The following is a 27,007-nucleotide window of genomic DNA, read 5'->3' as shown; positions in this document are numbered from 1 at the left end:
TTTACTGAGTATAATGGAAACGTATGTAAAGGATGAAAAGTTATTGAATGGTTTATTGTATATATTTATTTTTGAATAAAGTATATTTTGAAATAAAAAAAAACTTCTTCCACCAGGCTATCAGACTAATGAACTCACACTGATCTGAGTGTACTCTATATTACATAGACTGTTCTATTTATTATAAATTCTTATAAGTTACTATGACTGCACATGGCACATGTAGATGAAGACGTAATATAAAGATTTTTACTCCTCATGTATGTGAAGGATGTAAGAGATAAAGTCAATTCAGCCTTGTCTATACAGAGTTGACACGTTCTTGCTGTGACCGTGTAAGGCTTTACCCAGCGGTTCCTGTTTTCTCCCACATCCCAAACACTTGCTGTTAACTAGCTCCTCAAAATTACTCCTGATGAAGGCGGATAGCAGTGCAGAGCTGATGGGTGCATAAGCTACAGTGGGGGATGGATTGTTATGGGAATTGGCATAATTTTGATGGGAAAAATTGCCTCTTATATTAACACAAAAGAATATGAATGGGCTAAATGCTTACTATTCATTTTAAGTGTGCTAATACATTTGTAATAAAATCTCTTTTTGTGATTATTTACTAAAACAATGGTTGCAAAAAACCATAAGACACAAGAGCAGAATTAGGCCATTTGGCCCATCGAGCCTGCTCCACCATTCAATCATGGCTGATTCTTTCTTCCTCTCCTCAGCTGCACTCCCTTCATCCCATAACCTTTGATGGTATGGCCAATCAAGAACCTATCAACCTCTGCCTTAAAGACACCCAATGACCTGGCCTCCACAGCTGCCTGTGGTAACAAAATCCAGAAATTCTCAACCCTCTGGCTAAAAAAATTCTCTGCATCTCTGTTTTGAATTGATACCCCTCTACCCTGAGGCTGTGCCCTCTTGTCCTAGACTCGCTCACCATGGGAAACATCTTTCCACATTTACTCTGTCCAGGCCTTTCAACATTCGAATGGTTTCAATGAGATTCCACCCCACCCCCACCAACCTTCTAAGTTCCAACGAGTATAGACCCAGAGCCACCAAACGCTCTTTGTACGATAACTTTTCGTTCCCAGGATCATCCTTGTGAATCTCCTCTGGACCCTCTCCAATGCTAGCACATCTTTTCTTAGATAAGGAGCCCAGAACTGTTCATAATACTCAAGGTGAGGCTTCACCAGTGCCTTATAAAGTCTCAGCATCACATACATCCCTCCTCTTGTATTCTAGACTTCTTGAAATGAATGCTAACATTGCATTTGCCTTCCTCACAACTGACACAACCTGCAATTTAACCTTTAGGGTATTCTGCACAAGGAATCTCAAGTCCCTTTGCATCTCAGAGTTTTGAATTTTCTCCCCATTGAGAAAATAGTCTGCACATTTATTTCTACTACCAAAGTGCATGTCCATGCATTTTCCAACATTGTCTTTCATTTGCCACTTTCTTGCCCATTCTCCTAATCTGTTTAAGTCCTTGTACAGCCTTCCTGTTTCCTCAACACTACCTGCTCCTCCACCAATCTGAAAACTTGGCAACAAAGCCACCTATTCCATCATCTAAATCATTGATATACAGCATAAAAAGAAGGGGTCCCATTACCAACCCCTGCAGTACACCACTAGTAACTGGCAGCCAACCACATAAAGATTTAATTCCCACTCACTGCCTCCTACCAATCAGCCAATGCTCTAACAATGCCAGTAACTTTCCTGTAATACCATGGTCTCTTAACTTGCTGAGCAGGCACATGTGTGGCACCTTATCAAAGGCCTTCTGAAAGTCCAAATATACAACATCCCTGCATCTCTTTAACCTATCCTACTTGTAATCTTCTCAAAGAATCCAAGAGGTTCATCAGGTAAGATGTGTCTTTAAGAAAACCATGCTGACATTGTCCTATCCTGTCCTGTCTCACCCTCCATAACCTCATCCTTAATAATTGACTCCAAGATCTTCCCAACCACTGAGGTCAGGCTAATTTCTTTTCTGCTACCTTCTTCTTTTCTTAAAGAGTGGAGTGACATTTACAATTTTCCAGTCCGCTGGTACCATGCCAGAGTCCAATGATTTTTGAAAAATCATTACCAATGCCTTCACATTCTCTACCGCTACCTCTTTCAGAACCAGTGTGCAGTTCATCTGATCCAGGTGACTTACATACTTTTAGTTCTTTCAGCTTTTTGACATTCTCTCCCTTGTAATAGTAACTGCTCTCACTTCTCTTCCTTCACACACTATAACATCTGGCACACTGCTAGTGTCTTCCACAGTGAAGACTGATGCAAAATACTCATTTAATTCATCTACCATCTCCTTGTCCCCCATTATTATTTCTCCAGCCTCATTTTCTATTAGTCCTATGTCCACTCTCATGTCTCTTTGATTTTTTACATACTTGAAAAAGCTTTTACTATCCACTTTGAAATTGTTTGCCAGCTTGCTTTCATATTTCATCTTTTCCCTCCTAGTGACGCTTTTAGTTGCTCTTAGGTTTTTAAAAGCTTCCTAATCCTCTGTCTTACCACTAATTTTTGCTTTGTTTTATGCCCTACCTTTTGCTTTTACATTAGCTTTGACTTCCCTTGTCAGCCACAGTTGTACTATTTTACCATTTGAGTGGTGGTGGCATCCGTTAGTCTCGCGAGACCATGGATCTGCGCCTGGAAAGTCTTGCTTCAGTCTGCGTTAGAGCAGTGTCTGTTGTGGCTGTAGAGGCCCACACAGGAGTGACAGTCTCGGCTGCAGCAACTGCACTTGAAGGTGCTGACCTCCAGTGTTGTCTTGGTGCTGTTTTTCCGACGAGTGAGCTTTTCTTCAGCAGCAAGCCTCAGCTTCTCTTCTCCTCTTTTTAGACTTCTGTTTTTTGAATACATCTATCCTGCACCTTCCTCAGTTTCCCCAGAAACTCACACCATTGCTGCTCTGCTGTCATCCCTGCCAGCATCTCCTTCCAATTTACTTTAGCCAACTCCTCTCTCATACCATTGTAATTTCCTTTACTTCACTGAAATATTGCTACGTCAAACTTCACTTTCTCCCTATCAAATTTCAAGTCAAACTCAGTCATATTGTGTTCACTGCATCCTAATGGTTTTCTTACCTTAAACTCCCTAATTGCCTTTGGTTCCTTTCATAACCTCAATCCAGTATAGCTCAACGATGAACCACTCTAAAAAGCACATTCAACAAACTCACTCTCTTGAAATCCTTTACCAACCTGATTTTCCCAATTGACCTGCATGATAGAATCCCCCATGGCTATCATAACATTGTATTTTTGAAGCACCTTTTCTATTTCTTGCTGTAATCTGTGGCCCACATCCCAGCCAGTGTTGGGGGGCCTGTAAACAGTTGCCATCAGCATCCTTTTGCCCTCGCAGTTTCTTAACTCAACTCACAAGGATTCAACATGATTTCATGCCATTCCTTACCAGCAGAGCCACACCACCCCCTCTGCCTACTTCCCTATCCTTCCATGTAACCTTGGATATTCAGCTCCCAACTACAACCATCCTTCAGCCATGATTCAGTGATGGCCACAACATCATACCCGACAATCAGTAATAGTGCAACAAGATCATCCACCTCATTTCTTACACTCCGTGCATTAAGATATAACACTTCGAGTACTGTATTTGCTACCCTTTTTGATTCTGCATCCCAAATGCACTGATACTCACCATGTTGGCTGCAAATTTGCCCTATCATCTGCCTGCCCTTCCTGACACCTCAACTGCACGCTATCTTTGCTTTTTTACTGTCCGTCCTATCCTGAGTCCCTTCACTCCAGTTCCCAAACCCCTGCCAAAAGGTCTGAAACATCTGAAAACTCAAAGCTCACTAAACCTCTGACAGAAATGCCATTCCCAACTTTGACCTCAGCGGCAGACAGGGTATTTCATGGAAGGTGCCCCTGCAGTAAACCAGCTGAGACTTGGTCATTAACACGAGAAAGGTGCTCAAGAAGGGTCTCATCCCGAAATGTCAGCTGTACTCTTTTCCACAGATGCTGCCTAACTTGCTGAGTTTCACCAGCATTTTGTGTGTGTTGCTTGAGACTAGGTCGTTACCTGGAACTCTCTGCCCATCTCCAGAATACAGAGGGCCAGCAAAATTGGCTCTCAACATCTAGTCCAGGACTGTGAAAAGCATCACTGATGGACCCATCAACTCAGTAACTGCTTCAGAAGATTCAAATAGTAAATTGAGGGATAGGAATTCCCTCAATAGAAATGGTTTGGCATGGACTAGAGGGGCTGAAGGGCCTGCTTCTGTGCTGTGACTCTATGACTCTGAAGTTTTTGACAAATACAACAAATCCCCTTAAACCACACTTACCCCTCTATTTGCTGGAGATTGTCAAAATGTGAACTTTGAGGGTGAGCTATTCTACACTGGAAACCATCTTTTGGAGGCCATCATAATTGTAAATTGAGGACTACGCACACTCCTTCCAAGCCTGTCCACTTTTCATTGCCTAGTAACACATTTCTAGTGGTTGTATAACCCCAGAAACAAAATGTTACATGGGTGATTGAACTTGTTTTATTTGAAAATTGTTTTTTAAAGTAAAAATTCAAAGTAAATTTATTATCAAAGTACATATATGTCACCATATACTACTCTGAGATTAATTTTCTTGTAGATATTCAGAGTAGAACAAAGAAATTCAATCGAGCTAATGAAAAACTATGCACAAAGAACAACAATCAACCAATGTGTAAAAGATGTGTAAAATTTATGATGGATAGATTTTTATTTGGAATATAATTCCAATTCATTCGGGAATGAAACACTTATTTAATAAGGAGCGTTTGATGACTCTGGGCCCATACTCGCTGGAATTTAGAAGAATGAGGGAGAAGGGAAACCTATCGAATGTTGAAAGGCCTAGATAAAGTGGATGTGGAGAGGATGTTCCCTATAGTGGGAGAGTCTAGGACCAGTGGGTACAATCTCAAAATAGAGTGACGTCCATTTTGAATGGAGATGAGGAGGAAATTCTTCAGCCAAAGGGTGGTAAATCTGTGAAATTCATTGCCACGGGAAACGGAGGCCAGGTCATTGGGTGCATTTAAGGTGGATCCTTCATAAGCCAGAGTGAGAAAGGTTATGGGGAGAAGGCAGGAGAATGCAGTTGCCAAGGAAACGGATCAACCTTGATCAAAGGGCGGAGCAGACTTGATGGGCTGAATGGCCTACTTCTGCTTCTGTATCTTATGATCTTATAATTAGTGGAAGAATTCAGTTCATGTGAAGTGCAGTCCACATCTTATTAACTCACAGATGCTACTGCAACTTCTAACCGTCCTTCTAACGAACTGTAACTCCAGCAGGTGACTCCAATTAGCTGTCTGTGCACAAGAGAAAGGAAAATCTAATTCAATGCAAGGCCAGGAATTGCCAGTTGCAGAATGATGTTCGATGAACAGCCGTGACTAAATTACTAAAACATGCCTAGCAATAATTAAAATCAGAATAAATGAAATTCCACACTTGATAAAGTACATTTTCAATTTGCTTTCTCACCATTGATTTAGAGGTTAAGTTCAAAGTATGAAGTGAGTTAATTACCAAGGTACATATATGTCACTGTGTACAACCCTGAGATTCATTTTCTTCTGGGCATACTCTATAAATCTATAGAGTAATAACCACAACAAAATCAATGAAAGACCACACCAGTTTGGGTGTGTAGAAGACAACAAACTGTGTAAATACAAAAGAAAGACATAATAAATATTAATATAAATAAGCAATAAATATTGAGAACATGAGATGAAGAGTCCTTGAAAGTGAGTCCATTATTTGTTTGAACATTTCAACCAAGGGGCAAGTGAAGGTGATTTAAGTTACCCCCTTTGGTTCAAGATCCTTATGGTTGAGGGGAAATAGCTACTCCTGAACCTGGTGTTGTGAGTCGTGAGGCTCCTGTACCTTTTTCCTGATGGCGGCAGTGAGAAGAGAATGTGTTCTGGCTGGTGGGGGTCCCTGATGATGGATGCTGCTTTCCTGTGAGAGCATTTCACGCAGATAGGCTCAATGGTGCGGTGGGCTTTACCCATGAAGGATTGTGAATTCTACAACTTTTTGTAGGATTTTTCATTCAAGGGCATTGGTGTTTCCATACCAGGTTGTGATGCAACTTTTCAATATGCTCTACAATATACTTCTGTAGAAGTTTGTCAAGGTTTTAGATATCATGCCAAATTTTTGATGACTCCTAAGAAATAAATGTGCTGACATGCTTTCTTCATAATTGAAATTATGTGGTGCTCTGAAATAATAACTTTGAGGAATTTAAAGTTGCTGACCCCCTCCACCTCTGGTCCTCCAATGAGGACTAGCTCATAGACATCTTGCTTCCTTCCCCTGAAGTCAACAATCAGCTCCGTGGTCTTGCTGACATTGAGTAAGAGGTTGTTGCTGTGGTACCACTCGGCCCAAATTTTCAATCTCCCTCCTATATGCTGAATCATCATCACTTTGATTCGGCCTATGACAGTAGTGTCATCAGCAAACTTGAATATGGCATTGGAGCTGTGCTTAGCCACACAGTCATCATTGTAAAGTGAGTAGAGCAGGGGGCTAAGCACATAGCCTTGTGGTGCACCTGTGCTGATGCAGATCATGGAGGAGATGTTGTGCCAAACAAAACTAACTGCGGTCAGTAAGTGAGAAGTTCAAGGATCCAATTGCACAAAGAGGTATTGGGGCCAAGCTCTTAGAGTTTATTGAATTAGTTTTGAGGGGATGATTGTACCGAGTGCTGAGCTGTAGTCGATAAAGAGCATCCTGATGTATGCATCTTTGCTGTCCAGATGTTCCCAGGTTGAGTGAAGAGCCAATAAGATGGTATCTGCTGGGGACCTGTTGCTCCAGCAGGCAAATTGGAGTGGATCTAAGTCACTTCTCAGGCAGGAGTTGATACCTTTCATCACCAACCTCTCAAAGCACTTCATCACAGTGGATGCAAGTGCTACTGGGCAATAGGTTAACACTGTCTGCTTGGGCACCAGTATAATTGAAGATTGCTTAAAGCAGTGGTACCACAAGCTGCCAAGGTGAGAGGTTAAAGATCTCAGTGAACACTCCAGCCAGTTGATCAGCACAGGTCTTTAGTACTTGGCCAGGTACCCTATCTGTGCCAGATGCTTTTTGTAGGGTTACCCTCCTGAATGATGCTCTTACATTTGATTCAGAGTCTGAAATCACAGTATCATCAGGGGATGTGGGAGTTTGTGGTGGTTCCTCATGTTTTGATGGCCAAAGTGGGCATGGAAGCCATAACACTCATCTGGAAGTGAGGCCCTGCTGTCACCTCTGTTGCTTGATTCAAGTCCCAGTCAAGACGATGAAGCATAGAATTCTACTTCAGCATTCCAGAGCAGTCCGAAAGATAAAGGATAAAGATTAGCTTTATTTGCCTCATATGTATCAAAACATACAGCAAAATATGTCATTTTAGTCGAATCAGATCAGCGGGTATGCACTGGAGGCAGCCCGCTAGTGTTGCCACATTCCCAGTGCAAACATAACATGTCCTCAACTTACTAACCCTAACCAACATGTCTTTGGAATGTGTAAGGAAATCAGTGCTCCAGGAAGAAACGCATATGGTCACGGGGAGAATGTACAAGCTCCTTATGGGCAGTGGTGGGAAAGGAACACTGACTGGTGATCACCGGAGCTGTACATCTATGCTCTGACTACTATGCTAACGTGCCTTAGCATGATTCATACAAGCCAAAGCTCCATCTGTTCCATGAAGAGATGCAAAAAACAAGTCCCGTGGCCACCATAAGCTGAAGAACTTCTGCGTGTGAAAAAGAAGATATATTTGCTTTTTTTGCTTTTTGTCCATGGCCAGAGAGCTTCGACACAAAGAAGTGATCCTGAAGTGCAGACACTGATGGATGGCAGGAAATATCCAGACCAAGATTCATCATTCATTCAATGTTCTGAAATCAAAAGCAGATGATGGTTATTGTCAGGTTGCTGTTTGTGGAAGGTTGACGGTTGCAAATTGGTAATAATTCACAGACTGCAACTGTGACCATGTGTCAATGTGAGGGAGTTTGGGGTGTCCTGAGATTGTGGAAGACACTACACTAAATGCAATCTTTTTTTCAGTTCTGACAAAGGGCCATGCACCTGAAACTTTGACTGTTCCTTTTTCCACAGTCTTACTGAGTTTTTGCTTAGCATTTTCTGTTTTTGTAATAGAAATGCAAAATGTTTCACTTTTGTGGTGTAACCTTAAGGTTCGGCTAGCATGTGTTTGTCTAGGGGAAGACAGCCTCTGGCCCAGCCAAACTCAGAAATCTCGTTTGTGTGGATTCTGCAGGACGTGTTGCCCCGTTACAAATCCGAACCACAAAATATCAGACAGTACACCTTATGCAATTGAACGATTGAACTTTATAAATCTTAATCTGCCTATAGGGTTAGTAAAGAAAATAAAAAGAAAAAGGGCCCATTTTAACGAAACAGTCTAAAGTGCACGTTGGAGCTCACGGAATCGCCCAGTCGTCCCCCATCGACCTCCTCCGAGTGTCGCTGACCGTTGGACCCTCACTCCGAGTCCAGTCCATCCGGCGGTCTACCAACTCTTTCTATTCATGTCTTCTCTCTTCACCACTCGCCGACAAAAGACCATGAAATCCCTGCTCCCAGATCCACAAGAAAGAACAACATGCCTCTCATTGGCTAGCATACATTCCAAAGCCCCTGTTATTTTCAGCCATAACCCAAACATTGCTGCTACAGAGAAACTATTAACTTAGCAGTGAAACATTACAGAGAGGCCATTACATTAGCTGTGAAACCTTACAGCACATTACAGTGGTATGAAAAAGCACCAACGATTCAAGAAAGGAGTGAAGTGTCACTGTCTACCACAATATGGAGCTTGACAACACAAGGAAGCAGACTTACGAATGCAGTGGTCAAGGAGCTAAGCACAAATTAAATTCCTGGGCTCAAGGCTGTGCATATTTGCTTAGACTCTACATACGACAAACAAAGCTAATCTTTATCTTTATACCAATATAATTGCCTTTATTTAATCTGCAATTAGTGATTTTGGCCCTCAAACAGCATCTAGTCTTCTATCATATTTTCTGTACTAACTTGTAAGGGATTTTTAACCACAAGGTCTTTTATTAGTCCTTCCATGTAATTCATGACCAAATCTAAAATAGACTTTGTTCCCAGTAGATCCTGCAGCATACTGTTCAAAGAAACAACTCCCAACGCACTCCACAAATTCTTCTTCTACGATACCCTGGCCAGTTTGGTTCATCTAAACAACATGTTGATTACAGTTTCCCATGACAGTTGCAGTTGCCTTCAAGCATGCCCTAGATATTTCCGCGATTATGCCCTGCCTTATCTAGAGGTCATGTTCTGGGGCCTGTTGACCACTCCCATCAATACCATCTTTGCCCTGCTTTTCAGGAGTTCAACACAAACAGATTGCTATTCACTGCCTTTATATCATGACTCAACACTGCTCTGAACCATGCTTGATTCCACCCCCGCCCACTTTCTCTTTTGACCTTTTCTTTTGTAACATCATCTAACCTGGAACACTAAGCACTCAGCTCTGTTCACCCATCAACAATGTCTCCATAATAGCGATTACATCATTTTCAGATGTTTGTGTCAGCACTGCCATCTCATCTCTCTCATTGCAAATGTGATGGGCTTTCAAACAAGAACCGTTAACCTTCCTTTAGTGTTTTTTTTCCAGTTTTTACCTACTCTGGATTTACTCTGTGCTGTATGCTCTGGTTTACATTTTCTGCCCCGGTCTGTCACGTTCTGCTTGTCAACCTCCCCTATCCTGTGCCATCACCTTGTAATTTCCATTTGATTTATTATCCATCCCATTCCAAGAGTCTGAAGTCCTGTCTACCTTGAAGAGAGTCCAGAGGAAGTTCATAGGAAATGACGCAGGGTATGAAAGGATTAACGTATGAGAAGCATTCGATGACTCTGGGTCTGTTCTCATTGGAGTTTCGAAGAATGAGAGGGGATCTTGATGAAACCTATCAAATATTCAAAGACCTACATTACTGCACAGAAGTCTTTAGGCCTGGCCAAACAAGGGACTTGGACCCGGTGGGAAAGTGTTGAACAACGACATCTATCTTGGAATATTCTGTGGCAGATGGAACCGCTCCACATCTCTTTTCTATGCAGGGCAGTGTACGATCTGCTCCCAACACCTGCCAACCTCAGCACCTGGTATGAAGATAAGACAGACAGGTGTGCTGCTTGTGGTGAGAAGGGAACACTTCAACATATTTTGAGTGCATGCAGAGTCAATCTTTCCAGCGGCATGTACACTTGGAGACATAACAACATTCTCAAAGTTGTAACAGAAGCGGGTGAGCAGAGAGTACTGCAGCACAACTTATCTCATGCCCCATGCTGCACAGAACATCGCATATCATTTGTGAAAGAAGGCTCCAAGTCAAGGGTGTACAGCGCAGGCTCACGATCAAGCATACTTTCTTCAGCCAATGATTGGTGTGTCAAGGCCGACCTGGATGGGAAAGGCAGTTTCCTGGAGCAAATAGCTTTCACCCCATTGCGTCCAGATATAATCGTATGGTCTGACACCAGTAGAGAAGTGGTTATTGGTGAACTCACAGTCCCCTGGGAAGACAACATCGATGAAGCCCATGAGCGCAAGTTAACCAAGTATGCAGAATTAAGATCAGAGTGCAGAGACAGAGGGTGGAAGGTCTCATGCTATCCATTCGAAGTAGGCTGCCGTGGGTTTATTGCATTCACTTTCTAGAAGTGGCTGTGTGACCTTGGCTTCACTAGAAGAAAGATCAAGTCAACCAGCAGGGCTGTGGCTGAGGCAGCAGAGAAAGGATTAGCATGGGTGTGGACCAAGTATGTCCAGAGGGGCAGATAGTCAGACAGTGTATACATATCTGGCAAACCCTTCAGTAGTTGCATAGACACCTGAAGAGCAGACTATCTGTTGGATGGAAGTGACCAACAAATCTGATAGAGGCAGATGCCAAGTTTTTAAGCTCACCAGTGGGAGGTGGTGCTTTAGCACTGCTGGCCCACCACCTCGAGGGAGTCTTGATCATAAGCGGGCTGAAACTCCTGAAGACAGGTGGCAGATCAACTGATGATCCCACTGGTGATAGCACAGAACAGTTAACATCTTAGTCCATACGTATTTTTAACTCTAGCTAGGGTGCCTAAGACTTTTGCACAGTGCTGTATTTGTCAACATGGAGCAAAGGATGTTGGGAATGGTGAGGGTGGTGCACCACGGGAGGGGTGTGGGACAGGTGGCAGAGAAGGAGTGCCAGGGCTGTGTGGGGGGGCAGGGGAGGAGTACAGGTGTAGGTACACCCATCCCTACGATACCAAGCAGGGTTATTTGGTTCCAACAATTGGTTTATTGACCATTACAGAATGTCTCCCTGCTGCTTCCCACTCCCTCCTCTCTCCCTTTCCCTTTTCCTAACCATAATTCCCCTCTTCCTTCCCATTCTCAGTCTACGATAGAGACCCATATTGGAATCAGGTTTAACGTCACTTACATACGTCATGAAATTTGGGGGTTTTTTCTGCAGTAGCAGTACAGTGCAATACATAAAGTTACAACGGTGCTGTGTAAAAGTCTAAGGTACCCCAGCTATATATATATGCCTAAGACTTCTGTATAGTACTGTAGAAAGAGTGTACATGGAGGGGATCCTTCCTATAGTGGGGAGTCCAAGATAAGAGGGCACAGCTTCAGAATACAACAATGTCCCTTTAGAACAGAAACGAAGAGGAATTTCTTTAGCCAGAGGGTGTTGAATTGTCACAGACAGCTGTGGGGGCCAAGTCATTGGCTATATTTGCAGCGGAAGTTAATAGGTTCTCAATTAGTAAGGACATCAAAGGCAGATGAATGGAGTTGAGAGTGATAATAAATCAACCATGATGGAAGGATGGAACAGACTTGATGGGCCAAAAGGCCTAATACTGCTTCTATGTCTTATGGTTCCATGGTCTTACAAACCTATTTCTGCAATTTGCCAGGACACTGAAATAAAATAGGCATCCGTTAGTCTCGTGAGACCATGGATTTGCGCTTTGGAAGGTTTCCAGGGCGCAGGCCCGGGCAAGGTTGTATGGAAGACTGGCAGTTGCCCATGCTGCAAGTCTCCCCTCTCCACGCCACCATGTTGTCCAAGGGAAGGACACTAGGGCCGATACAGCTTGGCACCGGTGTTGTCGCACTGGACAGTGCCAAGACACTGGTCTTAGCACAATTCAGATGAAGGCCATTGCAGTGGAAATGCTCTCTGCTTCCCCAGAATTGTTGCCAGTGTCCCATAAATTGGAGCCTGTTCCTACTACACCATAACTTTGAGCCATGCATTTACCTTCCTAATTCTAATTGGCCTTTGTCAATTTGAATGTGCCTCAGGTAATAGCCCGGAGATTATCACCCTTGTATTTCTACTTTTCAATATTGCCCCCAAGATCCACACAATACCCCGGAAAAAAAACCTTCCTTGTCCTACCTTTGTTGTTAGTGTACCACAATACCTGGATCCTGCTCTTCACTCTCTAAGTTCTTTTCCAGTCTTGAAGAAATGCCATTAACCTGAGCACGAGCAGACAGCTCACCAACTTTGGAAGGGCATTTAGAAATGGGTGAAGAAACAGTGACCATGGCTGAACCAAAAAAAACTTGTAAAAATGGTCAAAATCCAGCTGGTCATCTTTTTGTTAGGCCTGCATGGCCTGGCACCTCCCAGTCTCTGCCCAGCTAACAGGAGACACCTGCCGCTTGTTTCCAGGCCACTCACCTGCAGCCTATTTAAACCCAGCTTTCATTAGTTGCTCCTTCAGTTACCTTGTTGTGTTACATACCTGTTTTCTCCTGTTTTGTGGCCTCACTACTAAATCATCTCCACTGCTCTCAGAGTACTTGAAAGATGAGTTGTCTACCTCAGTGGTCCCCAACCTCCGGGCCGTGGACCGATTCATTGCCGTGAAGAATGCAATGGTGCAGCTGTAGTCGGAACGCACACAGCACATCTTTAAGAAAAAAGCCGAAATAAACAAGCTAATTTATTAGGTGCCGCCCGGCACATAAATGTCGGCCCAGATCAGAGGCGACGCAGTCGGCAATCGCCTCTGATCTGGGCTGACATTTACGCGCCAGGCAGCACCTAATTAATTAGCTTGTTTATTTCGGCTTTTTTCTTAAAGATGTGTGCGTTCTGGCTACCACTGTACCCCTGCATTCTTCGCGGCAATGTATCGGTCCACAGCCCAGAGGTTGGGGTCACTGGTCTACCTAGGAGATGGCCACCAACCTCGAAAGCCTCACCACTCTGGCCCTTGGTGTTGACAAGCATCTTATGGAACGACCCTCCGGGTCAACAGCTAGAACCCCAGTTCAGTTCCCAGAACCACAACAGCACAGCGGTGAGAATGAGGTGCTTTCAGCCTGGGGCACTCCAGAGTTCAGAGTTCAATTCTGTCACTGTTCGGTAAGAAGTCTCTGTAAGTCCTCCCCATGGAATGCGTGAGTGTTCCCCGGGTGCTCTGGTTTCCTCCTACAGTCTAATGGTGTACTGGATAGGTTAACTGGTCATTATAAATTATTCCGTGATTAGGTTCGGGTTAATCATGGTTGTGGAGCTGTTGGGGCGGCATGGCTCAAAGGGCTGGAAAAGCCTACTCCACAGTGTAGCACTAAATAATTTTTTTTTAATATTTCAGGCTGCAGGACCCAGGCAGTCAGGAAGAGCTTCCTTAACCCCCACCAAGAGCAGGAGCATCAGTGGAGAAACAGCTTGTGTGCTTACTGGGAGCAGCTGATCACATATGCATCAAATGCCCACTGCGTCGGGGAAACCGGTCGAGATGAGGGGTCTTCTATCTGGCAGTCTTACCCCGGCCCCTCATTCTAGCACCATAGCCTGACTCACTGTTTCTGTCCTCCACACCCCAATGGTTCTACACGCACAGGAGGCTCTGGTGGATTCCACCACGGCCGGCAACTTTCTGGACTGGACTCTGTGTGTGCACCTTGGGCTCCCTATCAAGCCTACCATGCACCCCTTCTGCATCATGGCCATTGACGGACATCTCATGCGGTCTAGGATGGTCAGATCGTGGACACGGCCTGTGCACATGAGCATGAGAGAGCATCACAAGTCCATCCAATCCCTCCTTATTGATTCACCCAACACTCCTCACATCTTGGGTTACCCCTGGGTCCCCATTCACAACCCCCACTTCGCCTGGTCATCTGGTTCACTGCTGAGCAGGGGACCCACCTACCCACAACCTCAGGTGACTTCACCCACTAAATCCATGCAGATGTACAAGCCCTCAACCTCACCAAACTCCCACAGGAGTACCACGACTTAACCATCAGCTTCAGCACCTTGCCGCCTTACAGACAACACGAATGCATGATCAACCTCCACCTGGGAATCTCACCTTCACAGGGCTGTCTGTCCTCCCTTTCCCCTCCAGAGACCCAAGACAGGAATGACTACATTGCCGAAGCACTACAGCACGGCTTCATTCAACAATCCCAGACCCCAGCTAGTGCAGGATTCTTCTTTCTCAAAAAGGCAGATGGGGTCTCCATCCCTGCATCCATTGCTGTGGACACAACAAAATCAACATTAAGAAAGGCTATCCTCTCCCTTTGATGGATAGCGTATTCAAATCCCTCTGCAGGGCCCAGACTTTCATTTAACTGGATCCATGGAACATGTAAAACTAGTCCTCATTCCCCAGGGAGACATCATTCATAACACCCACTGGACACTACGAATACCTGGGGATGCCATTCTGACATTCCAACAGTCCAGCCATTTTCTAAGAGTTTATTCATGAGCTCATCCGAGACTTGCCACACAGGTATGTGTTTGTCTACCTCGACGACCTCTTCATCTTCTCCAAGGACCCCCAAGACCATGTCCGTCAGGTCCATTCAGTCCTTCAGCATCTCCTCAACTGCACTGCAAATTAGAAAAACGCCTCAGTCATTTCATTCCTGGGTTACGCCCTTCCACCCCAGGGCATAACCATGGACACGCTGTCATTGAATGGCCCTGGCTATGCTCCCTCAAACAGCTACAGTGCTTCTTGGGCTTCTTCAATGTCTGCCGATGCTTCATCAGGAACTACAATCAAGTTGATGCTTCTCTCAGCTCCCTCACCAAAGCACCAACCGAACGGATAACCTAGTCTGCTGCTGCGGACCACGCCTTCGAGGAGCTCAAGAGATGGTTCACCACCGATCCCATCTGAACCCCTCATGACCTTTTGTGGTAGAGGTGGATGCATCTCACATGGGCACCAGGTCTTCCTCTCCCACTGAGGACCGGACAGGAAGACACACCCTTGTGCCTTCTTCTCTTGCAAGTTCAGCTTTACACAGCGCCATTCTGGAGTAGGAGAGTACTAGCCATTAAATGGGCCTTGGATGAATGGAGACATTGGCTGATGGGGAACACCAAGTCCTTCCTAATCTGGACTCATGTTCATCAGCAGACCTGTCAGCTCTACCCATGACAGGCCCACTGGGCCCTCTTCTTCAAGCATTTGAACTTCACCACCTCCTACTGACCTGGCTCCAAGAACACAAAGATGGACGCCATGTCATGACAGTTCAACCCAGCTAAGATGGAGATCGACCTTCAGTCCATCATTCCACCCTTGCAGAATCTTGCCCAGATCGTCTGGGATCTTGAGAACCACATCTGCCAGGCCCTTCAGCACGAGCCTGCTCCGGCCAACACATCTGACCACTGCATGTAATGCCAGTGGATGTATGCTCTGAGGCGCTCCAGTGAGCCCAATCCTCACCCTTCTCTGGCCATCCATGTGCATGATTGACCCTAGGTTTTCTGTGATGCTTGGTTCTGGTGGCCCACCATGATCGCAGATGTACATCAGTTCATCGCTGCCTGCCCTCAATGTGCCCAGTCCATTTCCTCCAACCGAGATTTGTCACCTTCCACTGGGGCTACAGTGATCATGACATTGGTGGACTGGTTCTCCAAGGCAGCCCACTTAATTGCCCCACCCCAAATTTCTGTGAGTCATGGGAACAGCAGACATGGTTCTCCAACATATAGTTTTCCTCCACAGTTTCTCTGAGGGCCTTGTGTTATACTGTGGCCCACAATTCTTCTCCCACTTCTGAGAGCCTTCTGCTCCCTCCTCCGCACTTCAGTGAGTTTGTCCTTTGACTATCATCTGCAGTCCAATGGTTAGTCAGAAAGAGCCAATCAGCAAGTGGCGATGTTTCTGCAATGCTTTACTGCATCTAACCCTTCGACATGGAAGAAGTATCTGATCTGGGCTGAGCTGGTCCCATAATCTACACACATCCTCTGCCATGGGCATGTCACCCTTTGAGGTGCTTCATGGTTACCAATCCCTGTTGTCCCCTGAGGAGAAACCAATGGTGGAGGACCCATCTGCCAGAGACCTGGTTTACCACTGTCAGAATGCTTGGAAGAGGGCACGAAGGGACATCTTAGCTGCCAACCACATCAACTGCAGCCAGTGCCAGGCCACACTACTCCAGCCTGGGAACTGTGTCTACCCAAGACCTGCCCCTGCTCTCACCCCAGTTCATCAGTCCAAGATCACCTATCGCATCAATCCAGTCACTGACCATTTCTAGCTGCCCATCAGGATCACATGTACCTTCCATATGTCCTGATACAAACCCATTTTCCATGGACAACTCAACCCACCCATACCTGCACTTCCAGAACCTAGGATGGTGGAAGGTGATCCAGTGTACGTGGTTGATGGATTCACGTCATTTCTGGACATGGTGTGTGGTACCTGGTTGACTGGGAACGGCACAGCCCAGAGGAGAGGTCTCGGGTTCTATCCGGTTTCATCTTAGACCTAAGACCATAAGACACAGGGGCATTTAGGCCATTTGGCCCATCGAGTCTGCTCCACCATTCAATCATGGATGACGCTTTTTTCCCCTCCCTAGCCTTCTCCCCATAACTTTTGATGTCATGTCCAATCAAGAATCTATCAAGCTCTGCCTTAAGTACTCTCAACAACCTGGGCTCTACAGCTGCCTGTGGTAATAAATTCTGCAAATTCACCACCCTCTGACTAAAGAAATTTTTCCACATCTCTGTTTTAAGTGGATGCCCTTCCATCCTGAGGCTATGCCCTCTTGTCCTAGACTCCCCCACCTTTCATCCTTTCCACATCTGCTCCATCTAGGCTTTTCAACTTTTGAAGGGTTTCAATGAGAACCCCCCTCATCCTTCTAAATTCCTGCAAGACCCGCAGCTATTGAACGTTTCTTGTACAATAATCCTTTTGTTCCAGAATTATCCTTGTGAACCTCAAGATTCATTCTTGGATCCATTGTTCTTTGAGTTCCACCAGACCCATCAGGATTGTCCTGGGCCGCTGGGTGCCACCAGTAGGAGTGGGTGGGAGTCCTGTCAGATCTGCATAGGCAGATACCTCCCAGTCTCCACACAGCTAACAGATGTCACCTGCCACTCATTTACGAATCATCACCTGCAGCCTATTTAAACCCAGCTCTCACCCACAGTCCATGTTCACCCATCGAACCATCCAATCTCAACCAGCTGCTCCTAGCCTTCAGTTACCTTGTCGCTTAACTGTGATAAGTATCCATTCTTTCTTGTTTTGGGGCCCCTTGTGTCTTGCTATTTTGCAGTTTATTATTAAAGTGATTGCTCCCCGCTAATTCATCTCCGCTGCTCTGCATTTGAGTCAAGCCTCCTCTACATTTCCTCATAGTTTATTTCTCCATGTGCGAAGGTGCTGAGTCCATTTTTTTGTATCTGCCATGAACACCAATTTCACAGGTTGGGTGTAAGATCCTTCTAGTGTGTTTGGCTCAGCAACATGCCTCTTCAGGAAGTCAACACATTGCAGGTATTGCTCTTTGTCCTTCTCCACTATAGAAACAGTATTCTCTCAACATATACTGTAATTAAGCTTCTCGTCAACTCGAAGGTAATCAAGACAATATGATTGGCCAGCCATGGTCTCCATGGCATATTTATTAAATACTTTCTTCAGAATTTGATCAATTATCAATGAACAGTACTATTGGTTAATTGTGCAAAAATTGATTTGATTACAGCAATAATTTCTACCTGTATTCTCACACAATAAAATTGGACTGGGCATCATCTGCCATGACCACATTAAGGGTATCTAAACTTCTTAAGAAATCATTCAAATGCATCTGCCTCCTTTTGCTGTCACGGCCCGACCGTTAATTCCCCATATTCTGCTAATTCCCATTGATTGCGACACACCTGATTCTTATCTAGACCTGCAGCATAAATATCCCGGCTTTGCATCCACTCATCGCCAGATCGTTGTTTCAGCCAGTGTGGTAATTCACGTTCCCGGCCGCTTAGGATTGTGTATTCCAAGTTTTACTTCAGTACCGAGGTTTGCCTGTGTAACTCTGTCTCTCTGTGTCAAGAAAAGTATTGCCTGCCACCTGCCTTTCCTCCTGTTTGCCGTTCAACTCCAGCAACACTCCGTGTCAAGATAAGTTCTGCCTGCCGCCTGCCTTTCTGTTCATCCTCCTGCTTGCCGTTCAGCTCCAGCAACGCCCTGTGCCAAGATAAGTTTTTCCTGCCTCCTGCCTTTCCATTCACCTTCCTGTTTGCCATTCAGCTCCAGCCACGCTCCCGCCCTCGTTTGCATCCTAACTCTATCTTCCTGCCAGTGTCCTGCATTTGGGTTTGCCCATTCTCTGTAACATTTGCTCAACCCAATGTAAATTAGACTTCAAAGGTTCAACCATTGAACAGTGTCAATACAACTAGAAGCTCATTCCACCTGGTGATTGCTTTTGAGGGGGCTCTTTGTTGATCAGGTGACTGCAGACTCCTCGGGCGCCTTTCTGCTGAGGATGCAGAAACTATTTAGCTGCTGAGATTCTTATGGAAAGGGTGAATTAGTGGGAACATCGCTGGCAGCTGGAAACTTCAGTGAAGCCAAGGCTAACCACAAGATCAACTGGAGATCTTAGGGGATGAGGCACAGAGTGATTTATTTATTTTTTTATTGAGATACAGTGCAGAATAGGCCCTTCCGGCTCTTTGGGCCACATCGCCCAGTAATCCCCTCCATTTATTCTAGCCTAATCATGGGACAGTTTACAATGACCAATTAGCCTACCAAACAGTACAGCTAACGTGAGCAGAGCTTACAAACTCCTTACAGGCAGCAGTGGGAATTGAACCCATGTTGTTCGTGTTGGAAAGCATTGTGCTAACCACAATGCTACCATGCCACTCCAGGTTATGCACATCAGAGAACAGCCTCTCTCCAGAGAGCAATCTGAACCATCACATCCTACCATAAGCAAAATATTTATATTTTCAGGTTTATCAAGGCACTCATTGTCGTAAGGTACTGATGGAAGGACCTTCTGAAGTCCTTGGAGGCCAAAGTCACATTGAGCTTCCTTATCACAGAATCATTCCAAGTGTTCACAGCAGATCTCCACCTCTAAATTGTCTGCTCTCCACCACACCGAAGAGGCACTGCACTCAGCAACGAATGATTTCATCTACTTTCAGTTCGATGAATTTGCTTCAGTTATTAGCAATGAAAGTGAGATGGAAGAGCCCAGACGACATGCACCTGAGTTGATTATATGGCATCAGCATATAAATCCCTGATCCAATTACTAAAGAGCCTCACTATAACAGTTTTCAGTAAAGGCATGAAATTTGTCTGAAATGGTACTTTGACTGGGGGAAATATACACCCAGAGGAGATGAGGCACTTCTTTCCAGGCTATTTTTATGGGGGCCCTCTAGAGGTTCTCCTGGCTCCCTGGGAGCATAGGACATCTCTCCTCTTCGTATGTCAAGATGCGGCCACCCTCGATGAGGAGGAGCAACTCCTTATATTCCGTCTGGGTACCCTCCGACCTCACGACATTTCTCCTTCCAGTAAACAAATTTCCCCCTCCCTTCCACTATTCCCATTCTGACCTTTTACCTCTTGTCACCTGCCTATTACTTCCCCTGGGTCCCCTCCTCCTTCACCCTCTACTGTGGTCCACTCTTCCCTCCTATCAGATACCTCTTCTGCAGCCCTTGACCTTGCCCACCCACCTGGCCTCACCTGTCACTTTCTACCTAGGCTCTTTCCTCTACCCGCCTTCACCAGTGTATTCCCCCTTCCTTCTCTGTCCTGAAGAAGGATTTCAGCATGTAACATTGACTGTTTATTCATTTCCATAGATGCTGCCTGACCTGTTGAGTTCCTCCAGCATTTTCTGTATGTTGCTTTGGATATCCAGCACCTGCAGACTTTTTCGTGTTTATCTCCTGAAAATATCTGGGCTTCCTTGTCTCTCTCAGTGAATTTTGGAACAGGTTTTCACAATGATTTTCCCTATGGTTATCTTGCAAAGTTTTAAAGATAAAGATTATCTTTATTTGCCACATGTACATCAAAACATCAAAACATAGTGGAGTGCATCATTTGCGTCAAATCAAATCAGTGAGGATTGTGCAGGGCAGCCCACAAGCACTGCTACACTTCCAACACTAACATAGCATGCCCATAGCTCACTAACCCTAACCGCACATCTTTGGAAATCAGAGCACCTGCAGGAAATCTGTGCGGTTTTGGAGAGAGCGTGCAAGCCCCTTTTAGACAGCAGTGGGAATCGAACCCAGGTCAGTGCTAGCTGGCACTGTAATAGTGTTAAACTAACTGCTATACTCCTGTGCCACCCCAATAGACCTTACTATTCTTAGTATGTTGTGGCCCTGGTGAGATCGCTAAGTAAATGCAATCTAAGTAATACTCTTCCATTTACTTGGGTGTGTTGTTCTTGAATGATAAGAGATAGATATAGGGTGTTCTCAGGGGCTAAAAGTGGCTGCATAAGCTGACAAAGAACACAGACATCACACTCTCTGCACAAAGAGCCGTGTTGATCATTCACTGCAAAAGCTATGCCCACCTGTCAGGAGGTGCAAAGCAGGCAGGGAAATGAGTCCAGTATGTGAATGCTTGGATATTTGAAGCCTATCTAACTCTATCTTAAATATATTTAATGAGGTAGCCTTTACTGCTTCCCTGGGCAGAGAATTCCACATATTCACTACTCTCTAGGAAAAGTAGTTTTTCCTCATCTCAGTCCTAAATCTATTCCCTTGAATCTTGAGGCCAAGTCCCTTTGCTTTTGTCTCATTTACCTGTAGAAGCAACACTTTCTTATCTCATCATCATCATCATTATGTGCCATGTCATATGACGTAGGCGATCATGGTCTCAAGACCATGATTGTTCTTGACAAATTTTTCTACAAAAGTGGTTTGCCATTGCCTTCTTCTGGGCAGTGTCTTTACAAGATGGGTGACCTCATCCTATCTGCTTATCCCTTTCATAATTTTATTTATTTGTATAAGATCCTTCTCATTCCAGCAAGTATAATCCCAGGCGACTCAATCTCTCCTCAGTCTCCTCTCCTTGGGTATGAAGTTGGGTGACCCTTCTGATGCGGCAGTAATCAGTAAACTGCGAAATGGAGCAAATATCAATGGTGGCACCGAGATGCTCCTGAGGAAAGAAAGCTCAAAGCGAACATGACCCTGAACTCTCTGGACAAAGCAGTCAAGGCACCTGTGAGGCTTTACTTGAGGGCAAAAAGAGATCAAAGATGTGACAGAGAACAATTATCCTGCTGGTGTTGAATGTTTCAATTAGTTTCACAAGATACAGGTGGAAGGTTTTTCAAGCCTTCTGATTTTGAAGTGAACATTTCACTGCAAATGAATTTTCCACATTGTGCTATTGAAGGAATTTTACAGTGGCAACTTACTTGAAGGAATTTTAAACTGAGTAAAAAAGCACCAGAGAGAACAAAGTATCATTGACAAAAGGGGAAACAAATTTCCCCAGTGGACATAAATGTACACAGAAAAGCGAAGAATTGCCAGGTTAAATCAATTTTCAACACTAGTATTTGTTTTGGAGCTGTATGAATAAATTTCTAGCCCATACTTTGGCGATCATCGTTGCCAATATCTCATAAACTCAGATCTCTATTTTCCATGAGTCTGAGACTTCTTATCTGCTCAAGATTAACTTCAACTCAACTTTAACAATATAAAAGCACATTGCAAACTTGCTTCAGTGAGCGTGGTTAAATTATTTTGTCCTGCATTGCAGCCTCTAGCTTTTGGCTGAAGTTCAGAATTAAAGGAAAAATCACCATTGGGAATTTTGGTTTAAAGCCACACATACAGTTAACGATCAGGGTAGTTCATTTGCACAAGTCTTGGTGTGTCTCTTGGGCTGCAAAGAAGTTCAGCATGCCACCTTGGATAGAAGCAGCTTTCTTTCTCTCCCGGGATTGGATAGTTGCAGTTCTGTCTATTTCTGTTCCAAGCTGACAGCTGCCAATCACCACATTAAGTGCCGTCCTGCAGCGTTGTGGGTAAACCAAGAGAAAAACAGGTTCATCAGAACCACATGTTTCTGGCCAATTATCTCCTGATTTTTTTCACAACAGATCCAGTTTCTGTATAAACAGACAGTAATAGCATGCTGAGATATCCAACAATAATTCAAAACAAATGGTTTCAGGACAGATCACCTTACCCAGTGACACCACATAGGAATCCCAATCAGTTGACAATACCTATTTTAGGTGAGAACTTAAAAGTCTGATTGGGCATGAAAAGACCCTATTGAAGCATGTTCTAAACAAATTCCAAAGCAAAACACACAAAACGCTGGAGGAACTCAGTAGCCCAGGCAAATTCTAAACGTAAATAAATTCAAATGGGTTTTCCAGTCCGAACTTTTTTATGTGATCTTCAGTCACCCAGCACTGAAGATTCTGCCCAAATCGTAATATCCTGGTAGAGTCATTCAGCATGAAAACAGGCCATTCTGCCCACAAAGTCCATTCTGACGCTTGACAACCCATTCACAAAAATTCCTGCATGAATCCCGTTTTTTGTCGCTGTGGTAACAAGTTTTATGGCATACAAGTCGCTGATAGTGGTGCAACCAGTGGTGCCGTTGCCTCACAGCACCAGTGATGCAGGTTCGCTCCTTCTTTGCCGTCTGCGTGGAGTCTGCATATTTTTGTCCAGGAGCTCCAGTCCTCTCAGAGGGATCAGAAGTGGAAAGAGCAAGCAATTTCAAATACTTGGGTGTCAATATCTCTGAGGATACAACCTGAACCAAGCATATCAATGCAGCTACAAAGAAGGCACGACAGCAGCTGTTTTTCATTAGGAGTTTGAGAAGATTTGGTACGTCTCCAAAAACACTCGCAAATTTCTACAGATGTACCGTGGAGAGCATTCTAACTGGCTGCATCACCGGCTGGTATTGGTTGGGTGGGGGGGGGGGGGGGGGAGGTGTTGCTACTGCACCGGATCGAAATAGGCTGCAGAAAGTTGTAAACTTAGTTAGCTCCCTCATAGGCACTAGTTTCCGTAGTATCCAGCACATTTTCACATTTTCATGGAGGAATGCCTCAAAGAGGTTGCATCCATCATTAAGGACCCCTTTCACCCAGGTCAGGCCTTGTTCTCATTGCTACCATCAGGAAGGAGGTACAGAAACCTGAAGGCACACACTCAACGATTCAGGAACAGTTTCTTCCCCTCCGCCATCCAATTTCTGAATGGACATTGAACCCAGGAACACTAACTCACTGTTTTTAAAATTTCTATTTTTGCACTAATTATTTAATTTAACTATTTTATATATATATATATATATACTTCACAGTTTTTTTTTCTCTATTGCATTGTACTGCTGCCACAAAGTCGACAAATTTCACAACATATGCCAGTGATAGTAAAGCTGATCCCAATTCCTCCAAAAGATATGTGGTCTGGCAAGATAATTGCCCTCCATAAGTTGAGCTTGGTAGTAACAAGAAAGAGGATGAGATGGGCATCTGAAATGAGTTATTGGAAAGTAGTAGGGGGAAAGGACTGATGGTATTGCTCTGTTGGGAGCCAGCACAGAGCCCATGTGTCGAATAGTTTCATTCTGTGTCATAATAAGTAAGTTCCAAGGGGTTAGGGAGTAATATTAATCTACTCCATAATTGCTGAGGACTATTTTAGGTCAATTCTATATCAGCAAAGTCCCAACTCTTTCCCGGACTAAAATACATTTAACTAATTTTAGCAAATAATGCATATTATTTTTCTGCAAAGTATGAACTTTTTAAAAAAATAAGAGATCCTTTGCTTTATTGACCTTCTCCCTTCAATCTCAAAATGAATTACCTCCTGAGATGAGCTCATTTTCATCATTTGTTCAGCCATGAGATGCTTATTTGCAGAAAATGGAACTCAGTCTTGATTATTGTGTTCACTGTGCATGGCGTGAAGTGCTAACGCCCAATTTGCGTGATTGGCAAACAAAGAAAATCTGAAAATTGGGGGAAAACAAGCCAAAGGGCCATCACCCTGAATTATGCAGTGAATCTTTACTTGCACGGGTTCCATTTGATGTTGCCTGCAAACTTTACATTTGCTGCATAATTCCCATACTGAACACTCTCCATGCAAGCCACAGTACAGCAGCGTAAAAGGGTTCCGTGGAGATAGAGGTTGCAAAGTGCTGTTAGTGGAAGGGTAGATATCGTGCTCTCCTGTTATAGCTGGGTATCCCCATGTGCAATTGGATCCCAAGCTATAAGAGTTTAATACAGATAGAGTTTAATACAGACAAGTGTGAGATATTACACTTTGGAAGGACAAGCCAAGGTAGAACATACAAGGTAAATGGTAGGGCACTGAGGAGTGCAGTAGAACAGAGGGATCTGGGAATATGGATACAAAATTCCCTAAAAGTGGTGTCACAGGTAGATAGGGTCATAGAGAGAGCTTTTGGTACATTGGCCTTTATTAATCATCGTATTGAGTGTAAGAGTTGTAATGTTATGGTGAGGTTGTATAAGGCATTGGTGAGGCTGAATCTGGAGTATTGTGTGCAGTTTTGGTCACCAAGTTACAGGAAGGATATTAATAAGGTTGAGAGAGTGCAGAGAAGGTTTACAAGGATGCTACCAGGACTTGGGAAGCTGAGTTACAGAGAAAGATTGAATAGGTTAGGACTTCATTCCCTGGAGCAGAGAAGAATGAGGGGAAATTTGATAGAGGTATATAAAATTATGATGGGTATAGATAGGGTGAATGCAAGCAGGCTCTTTTCACTGAGGCAAGGGGAGAAAAAAACCAGAGGACATGGGTTAAGGGTGAAGGAGGAAATGTTTAAAGGGAACATTGGTGGGAGGGCTTCTTCACACAGAGAGTGATGGGAGTGTGGAATGAGCTGCCAGAACTTGGACTGGTACATGGATGAGAGGGGATATGGTCCGGGTGCAGGTCAGTGGGACTAGGCAGAAAAACGGTTCGGCACAGCCAAGATGGGCCAAAAGGCCTGTTTCTGTGCTGTAGTGTTCTATGGTTCTATGGTTCTGTAAACATGCCATGAATAGCCTCATCCATTATATGCGATGTGGTAGTGTAGCAGCCTGCGTAATGCTATACAGCGCCAGCGACTGGGGTTCAAGTCTCCCCCCACCGCCACGTGGGCTTCCTCCGAGTGCTCTAGTTTCCTTCCACATTCCAAAGCCACAAGGGTTAGTAAGTTGCGGATGCGCTACATTGGTGCCAGAAGCATGACGATACTTGTGGGCTGCCCCCAGCACATCCTCAAACTGTGCTGGCCGTTGACCCAAATGACATTTTTCACTGTATGTTTCGATGTTTCGGTGGAAGGGTGGAAAATAAAGCTAGTCCTTACCTTATCTTTATGCTAATCCTCTTCAAGAACCAGTGATTGTAGGATCTTGCATTGAAATCTGTGATAGTCAAGATAATTTGTCAGCTGGGAAAAAAAAGCTTTTGGCAAAACTCTGGGAAAAAGCAACGTGGACCCATTAATTTTCATTTCTTTGTCAACCTGTGATTCCGTTTGTTTATTGTTTTCCTTGAGTAAAAATGCAAGTTGTAGATCACACCTTTGTTTATTTTGTTCAGTAAGTGCAGAGTTGACTACTCCTGCCCGGATGACTTTAAGCATGCTAATGCGAATTATGCTCATAAGTATCCGAGCAAATTTCCAGATAGTTATTGATCAAGACATGATCGTGAGCAGGCTCTAACATGCATGAAAGGGATTTATGGACAATTCCACAAAATGTAGCACTCAGCTTCCAGGTAAGATTTATTAACAGGTAAATATTATTATCAGATAGAAGCCTGATGGTTGAAGATTGTATAGAGAGGCCTAAAGGTGTCATGAGGCCCAGGTCAATGGGGTAGGAGGTCCATGCAAGAATGTAAGTCAAACCCACGATCAGAGAGTCTTGGGTGAAGTCTGAATTTGGAGTCCCACTGTCTTCGAGTCTGAGAGTTTATGGCCAAGGACTGGAGGCCTGGAGGTGGCCAGTCCTAGGGTTTTAGACACCTGTCTGTGTATGTGATGGGTGGGTAGGATGGTGGGAAAGTGGCTTGCTTTGCTGTTTTTGTCTAGCTTTGTTGCTGTTACTGCTTGTCTTGTACTGATGAACACTGTGGGCATACCAAGTTGGCATCAGAATGTGTGGCGACACTTGCTAGCTGCCCCCAGCACATTCCTGGCTATGTTGGTTGTTCATGCAAATGACACATTTCACTGTTTATTTCGATGTACATGTGATATGCAAATGAATCCGAATCTCTTCCTTCAGCTCCAAAATTCTGTTTAAAAGTTCATAGTTTATTATCAAAGAATATACGTCACCATATAAAACCCCAAGATTCGTTTTCTCAATACTCAATAAATCTATAGAATAATAACCCTAACTGAAGACCATCCAACCAGAGCGTTCTACCAAAGTGCAAAAGACAACAAACTGCATAATAAAATATCATAATACTTACTTATGAT

Source organism: Mobula birostris, chromosome 8 (genome assembly GCF_030028105.1).
Source record: "Mobula birostris isolate sMobBir1 chromosome 8, sMobBir1.hap1, whole genome shotgun sequence".
Classification (NCBI taxonomy): domain Eukaryota; kingdom Metazoa; phylum Chordata; class Chondrichthyes; order Myliobatiformes; family Myliobatidae; genus Mobula; species Mobula birostris.
This window is presented reverse-complemented; position numbering follows the sequence as displayed.